Consider the following 12,914-nt stretch of genomic DNA (forward strand, 5'->3'; position numbering starts at 1 on the left):
TTTCTTGAAGAAGACTCGGCGATCTCGGGTCTGGATTCCTTAATTGACGCGGTAAAGGACATCCTAAGCTTTAAGGAAGCGGAAATCCGGGAGCCGGAAGATTTCGATTTGTTCGAATCCCAGAAGCCGTGTTCAGCAGAGTTCCCCATTCCTAAATCCCTCCAATCTCAGATGGAAGAGGCTTGGAAACAACCTGACAAACGTTTTCAATTTCCGAAACGATTTCAGGTAACTTACCCCCTACCTAAGGGTGTAATGGACAAGTGGGAGTCTCCGCCGGTAGTGGATGCTTCCCTAGGAAGGTTGTCAAAGAAGACAATTTTGCCAATTCCTAACGTAACTACTTTAAAGGATGCATCCGACCGTAAAGTTGAGACTGCGTTAAAATCAATGTTTGTAGCAGCAGGTGCAGCGCAGAGACCTGCGATCGTCTGTGCTTGGGTCAACAAGGCCATGGGTGCGTGGTCCGGCCGTATTGTACAAGCTATTGAGGAAAATAGCTTAGAAGAGATTACACAGCTGGCGGAACACATTCGAGAATCTGCTTCATACTTGTGTCAAGCTTCTAAGGATATTAGCAGAATAGCATCGCGCATATCTGCATCGGCCATATCGGCTAGGAGGATTTTATGGCTCAGAGAATGGCAAGGAGACTCTGACACCAAGAAGGCGGTAGAATCCATCCCCTTTGGGGGTGAAATGCTGTTCGGACCAGAGTTGGACAAGTGGATTTCGCAGGCTACAGCGGGGAAGTCCACTTTTCTGCCTACTCCTTATACGAGAACCGCTCCACAAACTAGGAGAGGTTATTCGGGACCAACGTTTACTTCATTTAGATCACAGTCCTTTCGAGCCCGTGGTAGGGGTTTCGGTACACAAGCACGCGGGGGCAGAGGTAGAGGCCGCTCGCAGGCAGCGACCAGAAAGCAGGATAAACCTGCTGACAAGACCGTGGCATGACGGCCTCCCAGCTCACCTGGGGTCCCCCTTGGAAGGTTTTCAGGACATCTGGGCCAAAACCTCACCAGAACTTTGGGTGAACAACTTAATCTCTCAGGGATACAGACTGGAATTTCAACAGAGACTTCACAGTCAGTTTTTTACAACAGGATTGTCTCAGTGCCCTCAAAAAGCAAGGGCACTACGGGCAGCAATTCTCAAATTGCTACAAGCAGAGGTCATTATTCCGGTTCCCGCTTCTCAGAGAGGAACGGGGTTCTATTCCAATCTTTTTGTCGTGCCAAAGCCAGACGGGACGGTCAGACCAATACTCAATTTAAAAGTTTTCAACCAGTTTTTAAGAGTCTACAAATTCAAGATGGAATCAATCCAATCAGTCATTGCAGGCTTAGAACAGGGCGAGTTCATGGTATCCATGGACATAAAAGATGCATATCTGCATATTCCAATCTGGATTCCTCACCAGGCTTACTTAAGGTTCGCACTGGTAGCGGATCACTACCAAATTCTGGGCCTTGCCGTTCGGTCTAGCGTCAGCCCCAAGAATTTTCACAAAGATCATGGCGGTCATGGTGGCAGGACTGAGACTGTTGGGGGTCACGATTATACCTTATCTGGACGATTTACTGATCAAGGCTCCATCTCAAAATCGACTGCTCAAGGATGTTCAGACATCCCATCAATTTCTAATTCAACATGGATGGATTGTCAATTTCCAAAAGTCCACCCTCATACCGACTCAACGGATTCAATTCCTCTGTCTCATCTTGGACACGGTCCTATTACGTGTGTTCCTACCAGAGAACAAGGTCCAGGACCTACAGAGATTAGTGGCTCAGGTACTGAGGACGAAAACCGTTTCTCTGCACCTCTGTGTGCAACTTCTCGGGAAGATGGTGGCGTCGTTCGAAGCTCTCCAGTACGGCAGACTTCATTCCCGACCATTCCAAATAAACCTCATTGCTCAGGGAGCAGGCTCGCACTGGCTTCTCCATCGGAGAATCTGACTTCAACCACAAGTACGGGTCTCCTTGATAATGGTGGTCGTTACACAAGAACCTTACGGCCGGCAAGAAATGCGGCATTTGGGATTGGAGGATCCTGACGACGGACGCCAGTCTCAGAGGTTGGGGAGCCGTCCTAGAGGACCATCAGTTTCAAGGACGGTGGACGCTACAGGAAAGCAAACTACCCATAAATATCCTCGAACTAAGAGCAGTTTACAATGCACTTCTCTTAGCAGAAGACCTAGTCATGAATCAACACATCAGGATTCAGTCAGACAATGTCACAACGACGGCTTACATAAACCGTCAGGGAGGAACAAAGAGCAGGATGGCGTTAAAGGAAGCCACAAGGATCTTGTTGTGGGCAGAAAGAAGAGACATCATTCTCTCGGCAGTGTTCATTCCAGGTGTGGAGAACTGGGAAGCAGATTACCTCAGTCGCCAAGACATGCATACAGGAGAGTGGTGCCTTCATCCACGGATTTTCAACATGATTGTGAGAAGATGGGGTCTGCCTCAGGTGGACCTAATGGCGTCTCGACAAAACCATCAGCTGCCCAGATATGTGTCAAGAACTCGAGATCCAGCAGCAGAAGGAGTGGACGCATTAACACTTCCTTGGTGTTATAGGAGGGTTTACATATTTCCACCATTCCCACTCATACCCAGGGTTCTGAAAAGGGTAAAGCGGGAACGAGTGTGGGCCATTCTAATCACACCAGATTGGCCCCGCAGGAGTTGGTACTCCGACCTGCGGGGGTTACTTGCGGAAGATCTTTGGAGGTTACCTCAGAGAGAGGACCTGCTATCTCAGGGACCGTTCCTACACCCGACCTGAACAGGCTGCGTTTGACGGCGTAGCTATTGAAACCCGGATCTTAAGAAACAGAGGGATCCCACGAACAGCCATTCCTACAATGATTGCTGCTAGGAAGCCGGTCACAGCCAGGCACTACTACAGGATTTGGAGACGGTACATGGCCTGGTGTCAGGAACGGGGATGGAATTCAACGAACTTCCATTTATCTCGACTTCTACTTTTCCTTCAGGCCGGTCTAGAGGGAGGGCTCAGGCTGGGCTCTCTGAAGGTTCAGATTTCGGCTCTCTCCATCCTTTTTCAACAGCGGTTAGCATCCTTGCCAGAGATTCAAACCTTTTTACAGGGGGTTCTGAGGATTCAACCCCCTTTTCGGCCTCCCACGGCACCATGGGACTTAGGTTTGGTGTTAGAATATTTGAAGTCACCGACTTTTGAGCCGTTGACAAGAACAGACCTGAAATATCTCTCTTGGAAGGTCACGTTATTACTTGCCTTGGCTTCGGCTAGGCGGGTTTCTGAGTTGGTAGCCTTATCCTGTAAGAGTCCTTTCTTAGTTTTTCATGAGGATAGGGCGGAACTCCGTACAAGAGCAGACTTCCTTCCGAAGGTGGTTTCGGGGTTTCACGTAAACCAGCCAATAGTGGTCCCATCTTTCCAGGGTCTCACAGATGAGGACGTGTCATTGGATGTTGTCCGAGCTTTAATGGTATACGTACAGGCTACGTCGTCTTTCCGAAAGTCGGACCATTTGTTTGTTCTGTATCATGGGCCAAGGAAGGGTTGGCCGGCATCTAAGCAGACTTTGTCCAGATGGATTAGACTTGCCATTCGGCAAGCTTATATTTCCTGTGGCAAACAGGTTCCGGTTCAGACGGGTGCTCATACTACCCGATCAGTGGGTGCCTCGTGGGCAGCTGCCAGGGGTGCTTCCACTACTCAACTTTGCAGAGCGGCAACGTGGTCTTCAGCCCACACGTTCGCGAAATTTTACAAGTTTGATACTTTTGCGTCCGGAGAATCTAAGTTCGGACGTTTAGTTTTGCAGGCCACCGACAGCACTCCCTCCCTGGGGGAAAACTTTGGGACGTCCCCTACTGTATAGGACTCCAGTGTCCCCTAGTGGATGAAAGAGAAAAGAGGATTTTGGTACTTACCGATAAATCCATTTCTCTGAATCCTCTACGGGACACTGGACGCCCGCCTCGGTGCTGTCAACCTGCTGTGTTCAAAGTTCTTGTTTTAATCAGTTCGTGCAAACAGCGTTAGTTTTTTGGTTAAGAGTTCTTGGCCGCTGTTTGATATGTTGTACGGTTCGGTTCCTCGCCATGGGCTATAGTGTCATGTCCTATTCTCTCAGTCAAATTTTTCAAACTGAGGGAGGAGGGATGTGAAGGGGGAGGAGCCGGCTGTGCAGACAATGCTAATTTAAGATTGTGCCACACCTCCGGTTCAAGGCTTCACACCCCTACTGTATAGGACTCCAGTGTCCCCTAGAGGATTCAGAGAAATGGATTTATCAGTAAGTACCAAAATCCTCTTTTTAATATCTACCGGTAAATCCTTTTCTCTTAGTCCGTAGAGGATGCTGGGCGCCCGTCCCAGTGCGGGCTGTATCTGCAGTTTGGTTATGGTTATGCTCATGTTGAGTTAAGTTCAGTCAGTCTGTGACTGATGTTGGTCATGCCGTTGCATGCGTTGTTGTTGAATGCCATGTTGTACGGCGTGTTTGAGGTGTGAGCTGGTATGTATCTCACCTTAGTTTAAAAACATTAAATAAATCCTTTTCCTTCAGGGCCCTGAAAAAACTTAACTGTGAAACACGTGGTCGGCGAGTCACACTGTGCTGCTGTGTATAATAACAATGTGCTAAATGTATTGTGTTGTTAGGAATAGAGCGAGATCTATACTAAAGCTGAGCTGGCTATTGTGAAGCCTCATGACACTGATGGAGCTCACAAGCTTTCCTGCACTGAGAGGATTATTTAACCACATATGACTCAGCAAGCTGCATGTACTAGCAACATTGTAGCAAGACTATGATACACTGCTTAATGTAGCAGCTGAGACATCTCTACAGCACTGCTTGTTACTTTACAAGTATAGAACAATTATCTATCAGTGTTTATATGCTACTCAGGTTAAATGCTGTTTATTTGATACATAGGTTTCCATCACACAGCTGATAATTACAAAACAGCTAGTTAGGATTTTCTGCTATTAACAGTTGATGGAGTGTTCCAGTGTACAGCATTAGTGCAATACTCAAAGAGCTCACTAAACCCTGTGCCTCACAGCTATGATCTATATTCCACTATGATAGTAGTGAATATTGTGGAAAACTGTCAGTTTATATGCATTCTTGGACATTACAGTGTCACTCATTAACAATATCACTAATGAACATTGTGATTACTCACTTAAAGTGATATTGACTTTATTAATTACCTGCTGTAAATCGACTGAGAACAGCTAATTATATTGAGATCACTAGTGGGGAGAAGCACTGATCTATAGCTATATAAGCATATAAGTGAACATCAATTATCATTCACTTAAAGTGACACTGACTTCAGGTATTACCTGCTGTAAATTGATTAAGAACAGCCAATTACATTGAGATCACTAGTGAGGAGAAATACGGATTCATAGCTGTATAAGCATATGAATGCATATAAGTGAGGGGTCATAGCGCCCAAACAGATTATTCACTTAAAGGGATACTGACTTCAGTTATTACTTGCTGTAAATTGATTGAGAACAGCTAATTACATTGAGAAATGCTGTTTATTTGATATATGGGTTTCCATCACACAGCTGTTAATTACAAAATAGCCAGTTAGGATATACTGCTATTAACAGCTGATGGAGTGTTCCAGTGTACAGCATTAGTGCAATACTCAAACAGCTCACTAAACCCTGTGCCTCACAGCTATGATCTATATTCCACTATAATAGTAGTGAATATTGTGGAAAACTGTCAGTTTATATGTATTCTTGGACATTACAGTGTCTCTCATTAACAATATCACTAATGAATATTGTGATTACTCACTTAAAGTGATATTGACTTTATTAATTACCTGCTGTAAATCGACTGAGAACAGCTAATTATATTGAGATCACTAGTGAGGAGAAGCACTGATCTATAGCTGTATAAGCATATAAGTGAACATCAATTATCAATCACTTAAAGTGACACTGACTTCAGTTATTATCTGCTGTAAATTGATTAAGAACAGCCAATTACATTGAGATCACTAGTGAGGATAAACACTGAATCATAGCTGTACAAGCATATGATTGCACATAAGTGAGGGGTCATAGCGCCCAAACTGAGGGGGAGCTTTCTATTGGAATATTGCACTTTACAGTACCCTCAGTAAGCCTATCTAGTACAACTGATCAGTGACTTCAAAGCGCCATTGGGCACTCAGCCTAACAACACATATAATTTGATTCAAGGGTCATAGTACCTATAATATATATGTGTAGCACTACACAGTTAGCACAGTGTGTTTTTATTCACACATATCACACTTTGTTTTGTCAATTTATGTTTTTGGTTTTAATATTTCACAGCTACAGGTCTTTTTAACAAATATACTCTAATAAAAGTTATATTTTATGTATCAATTTAATGTTTAAGTGCGCCACTTCAAGTCCAATCCTTCTCTGTTTCTTTTTGTGCATAACTATATATTGGCAACAATATATTCAGTGGCAGCACCCCCTATATAATTCAAATATCTGATATAGAATATAACTAGGGGTTTCCTTTGTTCTAATTTGGAACTTTTCTATAATATGCTAGTGCAGTAGTATCCCTTTCCCTGCTAACGTACAAACAGCCCCAACTGATCTGTGAAATCCAATATGTTAGACAACCTGATTTACCAATCACTTTGTTGGTTGAATTCGGTGAACCCCTTATATTGCAGATTTAGTTACACAATCTGCAAAGCTCCAAATTCTCCCAATTGATTGCGGATGCCGTTATCCAACATGTTGGATAAAGGCATCTGCAATCAATATGTTTGTTTTCACAGACCAATTGGAACTGGAGATTATTACCACACACTAGCAATCAGCAGAGTTGCAGATCTTCTAAACGTATACCTTTCAAAACTGGTAAATCTGTATTTGCTGAAAATGATCTGGAAGTCACTGAAATATCTAATGAATGGGCGTGGATTGGGATATCTTTATATCTGGGGAAAAAGTCTCAATCTACAAATTGTTTTAAGAGGCCTTAAATGAGCAATCACAATTTGTTTCACAGATTCTGTGATTTCATTTTTTTCTCTCCCCCCGATATATATTGTAAGAATGCCAAATTGATTTCTCACAAATATTTAAAATGCCTGCTCTAATATAGATATTGCAGACGCCAGGCGCATCTTCTTACCATATACGATAAAAGTGTGCTGTACATCGCAAAACACTGTATCCCATAAGAGAAAACAATACGCCCACACATCTGAGTTCCAAAGCTCATTGAAGTATATATTTGCTATTAAAAGGATATGGATTCAATATATATTACAAAGTACAGTATACCTATAGTTACATGAATACAACTCACACAGTAAGCAGTTAAATCATAGTTACATACAATTACATGCAGTTACATGCCAGCGATACAATTACCATTCCCTCCAATGTATCTTATGTCTCCCTCTCTCTGTAAATAAATACAGGAACTGAACTGGCAGCAAGTCCATCATCCTCTGACACCAAAAAGCCACTGAGCTCCTTTGTGATCAATGTGTTATCTAGTTTCTGGGGGAGGGGACTCTCTCTCATTCATGATTGAGTCACCAGTTCCTTTGTATGTGCTGAACAGGCTCAGCCCTGGGGATGTCCAAAGGGGCTGGCCTGAGCTTCCTGTCCACCACCTGTTTGGAATATCTATTGTTCTACTAAAAGTGATTTTAGCTTTTATACATTTAATCATAATTCCGTGTTGCAATGTCCTACAACTTAATAACAAGTATCAAATGAATCCACACATTAATCTGGTCGTTTCAATAGTAAATATGACAGGTCTATCTTGTTTCGTTCAAATAATACACATTCATGACATTAATTCATTAGGTAATTTTAAATCATCATGATGTCTGGCGCTTGATATTATTATAATTATGTACTGTATGAAATGTGTCGAATCCATCTCTGTGGCATGTCCGTGTAAATGCGTGTGTTACCATATATTGCTGTGCTCGCTGCGCGTATTTGCAAGTATAGCGACTCATAATGTGTGTAGTTTGTATGTTCTCTTTATGTAATATTTTTTTGACTTCGACTGTCTACCCTTTGGCAGTAAACAATAACTGCCATCAATTATTAACATAAGAAAAAAATATTTCATACCATAATCGGTGACCTAGACACAAGTATGTATGCATTTCGCAAATCAGACACTTGACTATATTTGGGGAAGACAGGGAGGAGGACGAGACATCCTCTATATGCACTCGGCGGTCACGGGACCACTGGTTGGGTGTGGGACAACATTCAACCTATAGAGTATGCTGGGACAGTGCTTTGGCCTATAATGTCTGATTTGCGACGAACATTTCACACATACATGTACCTACGTCTTTGTACACTGATGTTTGGATTCAATTGAGGTTCTGCTGGGTAGGTGAAGAAGACACAAACAAATCGTGACAGTGATAGGAATATGTAGATCATGAAAATTTTATATGTCACTGTCACGATTTGTTTGTGTCTTCTTCACCTACCCAGCAGAACCTCAATTATTCCTATCATTTTCTGAACATTGTTTCCGTTTCTGGAACGTATACTAGGTCTGTTTAATCATTGAACAAGGGTTATAAGTAGTGTCCTTCCTAAATAACATAAACCTCCGGAGTTCGGGGAGAGCCACTCATAAACCTTTCTTCCACATATATTAATGAGCTCTTTATCTGCAATGTGTGAATAGCTATTGTCTGACTGTTCCTGATAACCTCTGAACTCCATAACTACTAGAACTTTGATTTTTCTCTGACTTTAACAAACTGATCGGCTAATCCTGGGATCCTATAAGGAAATCACTCCTTCCTACAGAACCAGTTCCAGTCCCACACTCGACTCCTCATAAAAAAAAAACCTCCCAAAAATAGAATATCCTGAAAGAAAATGTTTGTCAGCGGGAAAGAGAGAAAAGAGAAATAGAACAAAACAACTCTTGTTCATAACAAATCAATTACAATGACTGGTCTTTCTGCAGTCCTTTAGTATGCTTAAGTAGTGTCCAACAGTGCCGCCTCTCAGTCTTCACGGAACAGAGTCTCTGGTGATATGAGGTTCTCTTTGCCTTGCTCTTTGGACACACAGTTCACTTTGCTCTCCACCTTGCTCTTTGAACACACAGTTCACTTGGAACACACAGTTCACTTCGAACACACAAATTCGATGAATGTGAGCAATAAACTACTTTGTCACGTGTTCATTCCGGGTCAGCGACCTTCATGCAGTGGGACGAGTGGACCCAAATCTCTCTTTCGGCAACCTTTAGTGCTGTCAACAAATCTTGGTATGGTCCTTCCCACCTGTCTATTAGGCAGCCTGAGCGTAAGAACAATCACACAGTCTCTTGGTACACAATCAAGACAGTTAGCTTTGGCATACCAGCAATCAACAGTTTCAAGTTCTTTCGTCAAGTTCTCAAATGCTGGCTCATCTCAACAAGGTACTGTACTGTCACCTCATTGGTGTATTTCTGATCATTGTGCGGATCAATCATGACATGAGGTTGTCTTCCAAAAACAACCAAAAAATACAAATACCAAAACAAAAACAAATTTCGAAGAGGGTGATTCGTTGAGTGGAGATCTGTGAGTGGTTCCGAAGCTACATAATACTAGTGGCAGTATCTATGGTCACAATAGTACAATTTCAAGCTTTGCTCCTACTTCTAGGGGTACCATTATCTACACACAAATTTCTGCGCAATTTTTCTTTGTGGTAAACAGCAGCATCCGTGGCGGCAGGAACATCAGTGCACACCAATACATAACAATAATTCCTAAAGGGTGTTAACTGTACGAAGTCGATTTGTATTTCCTGAAAAGATCCGTCTGCAGGAGGGATATGGGATGGCTCTGTTGGTATTGCTTTACCAATATTCTTCCTCAAGCAAGTAAGACAGGTCATTGCTCTCTTACCTGCATGAGAATAGAATCCTGGCGCACACCAGTAGGCTCTCATCAGCCTGCACCTACCCTCTTTGCCTAGATGAGTCAGACCGTGTGCCACCTCAGCTAGACTTGGAAGGTATGCTCTGGGGGCTACTGGCTTACAGTGTCCACCTGCCCACAGTCCTGAGGACTCCTGGTCATACCCCTTTGTCCTCCAGACGGCCTCTGTGTGTTTGCAATGTAGAGTACCATGAGCATAACTCAAAAAAATAAAATAAAAAAAGAAAGCTCTCTAGAGGAGGGAAGGAAGAAGAAAATGAAAAAGAAAATGTCAGGTTTGCCATTCACCAACAGACATATCAGTGTCTATACAAAATTTCCCTTCACCAGTATTCCCATTCTCCACCCTTTGTGCATGACAAGGCACACTGCAGTAATACTGGTGTCATCGTGCTGTTGAGATATACTGGGTTCGGGCAGAACTCTGAAGGACCTAGGCATGTGGAGTTTGAACTGTACTTGGGTCCATGTATTGTACCACCCTGTGTGAACGCAAAAGATGAAGAGGAAACTGTAGAGAAACAGAATAGAGGTTGGTGACAGATGAGTTTGTAGAGGTGGAGAAGATTTTATAAAAATATGACAACTGGATTGGGCACTACGGGAAAGTGATTCTCTACTTGGTCTACTCCCCTTAAAAAAAAATTCTGTGTGTCTTATCTCTACTGGGACTATCCCAGCCATCAATCCAGTGTCCTATCCTAAGTTCATAGGGAACCCGGTATCTGTGAGTTAATTTTCTCTACCTGTGATAGACATGCATCTAGAACAGTGAAATGTAACATTAGTAAGTTGCATTTATTCTGTTCTTCCCATTAACCGAATCTGTGTTTTCTATATGGCTTATGATTCCTTACTATATGTCCCTTGGTCCCGTCCAGTGCAGTTTCTAGACAATCTGGCTCCCAGTGCGAACTTTGAAAATGCGCCCCTCCCCAAATTCCAAAAAGTGCCCCCCCCCCCCCCCCAGTAAATTTCATATATACTGTTTTGATAAATGGTGTAAATAGGTCTAAAAATTTTGTAATGTAATATAAAACTTTAAATCAGAAAAAAAAGTCAAGAGGCATCACTTGTGATAAGTGCACAAAAATAACTTTATGTAAAGAAGCAGGATAAACATTGTTCAGCTTTTATAAAGTTCACTTTATACAATTGTGTACATTAATATAAATTAGTTTAGTTACAAGAAAAGAGTGAAGAGGCTTCACTTGCAATAAGGGCACAAGAATAACTTTATACAGAGAATCAAGATAAACAATTTAAAAGTCCAATAGAGTAAATTGATTAAAATAAAACTTATGGATTACAAAAAAAAAAAGTAAATAGCCTTCACTGTCACAGATTGCACAAAATGATAAACGTATATCAAGGTTTATCTTTATTTACATCATGGTAATTTTTTGTAATATATAGCAGCTTACAATAGAAAATAAAAAAGATCAAGTGCTGTAAAAAGAAAATAAAAAAAACTTTAAGACCCTTCACTTGCATTAAGTGCACAATAACGGTTTACCACAAATGCAAAGTCTTTTTTTAATTTTTTTACGGTTCACGTTATACTCTATAGCTCACATTTTAAAGAATCGAAATATAATAGTGCTCAAAAGGTCAATCCTTTAAAGAAAAGGAATGTAATGATTTCCTACACAAATGAAACTTTCCTAGACTTCGCAGCAGCAAAAGATTGTACTGCCGCAGTATAATCTATGCTTTCGACCATTTCGTTCTCAATTGACAGTATAGCAAGTGATGATAACCTCTCCTCAGACATTGTGGATCGTAAATAGGTCTTTATCAATTTTAGCTTACTAAAGCTTCTTTCACCACTAGCAACTGTAATTGGAATGGTAAGCATGATTCTTAGTGTGACCCACACATTTGGAAATAATCCTACTGTATCAGTTTGGGAAATGTGCTGCAGGACTTCTAAGGGTGTGACAGAGTCTTTGACAATAGTAGGCTGAATATATTTTAGTTCTTCAGACAACTGAAAACCATCATTATCAGATTCAGTATTATTGTTCAGGATATGCTCCAAGTCATTGCACAATTTAAGCAGCTCTTCTTTTTCAGGTAACATTTTGATGTTGTAGAGAAAGCTCCATGTTTTGTTGTGCTTAGACAATTGTCTAAAACGCCTTTCAAGTGATGTAGTCATGTTGTCAATTAGTGGGTAAAATACTGTTGCCCTGAAACAATCTTCATCTTCTTGAGGAGTCTCATCATGGCCCTCATACTCAAACATTCTTTTCTTGGTTCTCTGCCTTTTATGCATCTTTACTCTTGGCTCAATCCCTAAAACTGAAGCTATTTCTTTAGCAGTAACCATAGCGGATACGTAGCCAGAACTTCGATAATCTTTCACAAATCTAATGCAGACCTGTAGTAGGTTGTTGCAAAGTGGCAGATCAATAGACCCAGATTGCATAGATTTGCTAACAATGTTCACTTGGAAGAGAAGATCATACCATATAATAAGAGTAAGAATAAAACTAAAGTCTTCCAAAATTAAAGAAAGTGATTTTGCCTCCGACGATAATGATGGATCATCTATATTTTCTTCCATGTCCAAGAGTGCCTCATGTATCTCAGCCATCTGATAACGGACTGCTTTCAAGCTTTCTATTCTGCATTCCCATCGTGTTTCACAGACTTTTTTCAAAGACATATTTTTTACGTGTTCTTTGAGAATGCTCCATCGTTTTGTAGAAGATGCAAACAACGTAAACAATCTCTGAAGAACACCAAAAAGAAAAACGGATTTTACAGATGATTTTGAAGCATCACCAATCACCAAATTCAAACTGTGACAACCGCATGGATTAAAAAATGCTCGGGGATATTTCTCGAGAACTCTCTTTTGTACACCTTTGTTTATTCCAATCATGTTGGCTCCGTTATCATACCCCTGGCCACGGC

Source organism: Pseudophryne corroboree, chromosome 2 (assembly GCF_028390025.1).
Source record: "Pseudophryne corroboree isolate aPseCor3 chromosome 2, aPseCor3.hap2, whole genome shotgun sequence".
In the NCBI taxonomy this organism is placed as follows: Eukaryota; Metazoa; Chordata; class Amphibia; order Anura; family Myobatrachidae; genus Pseudophryne; species Pseudophryne corroboree.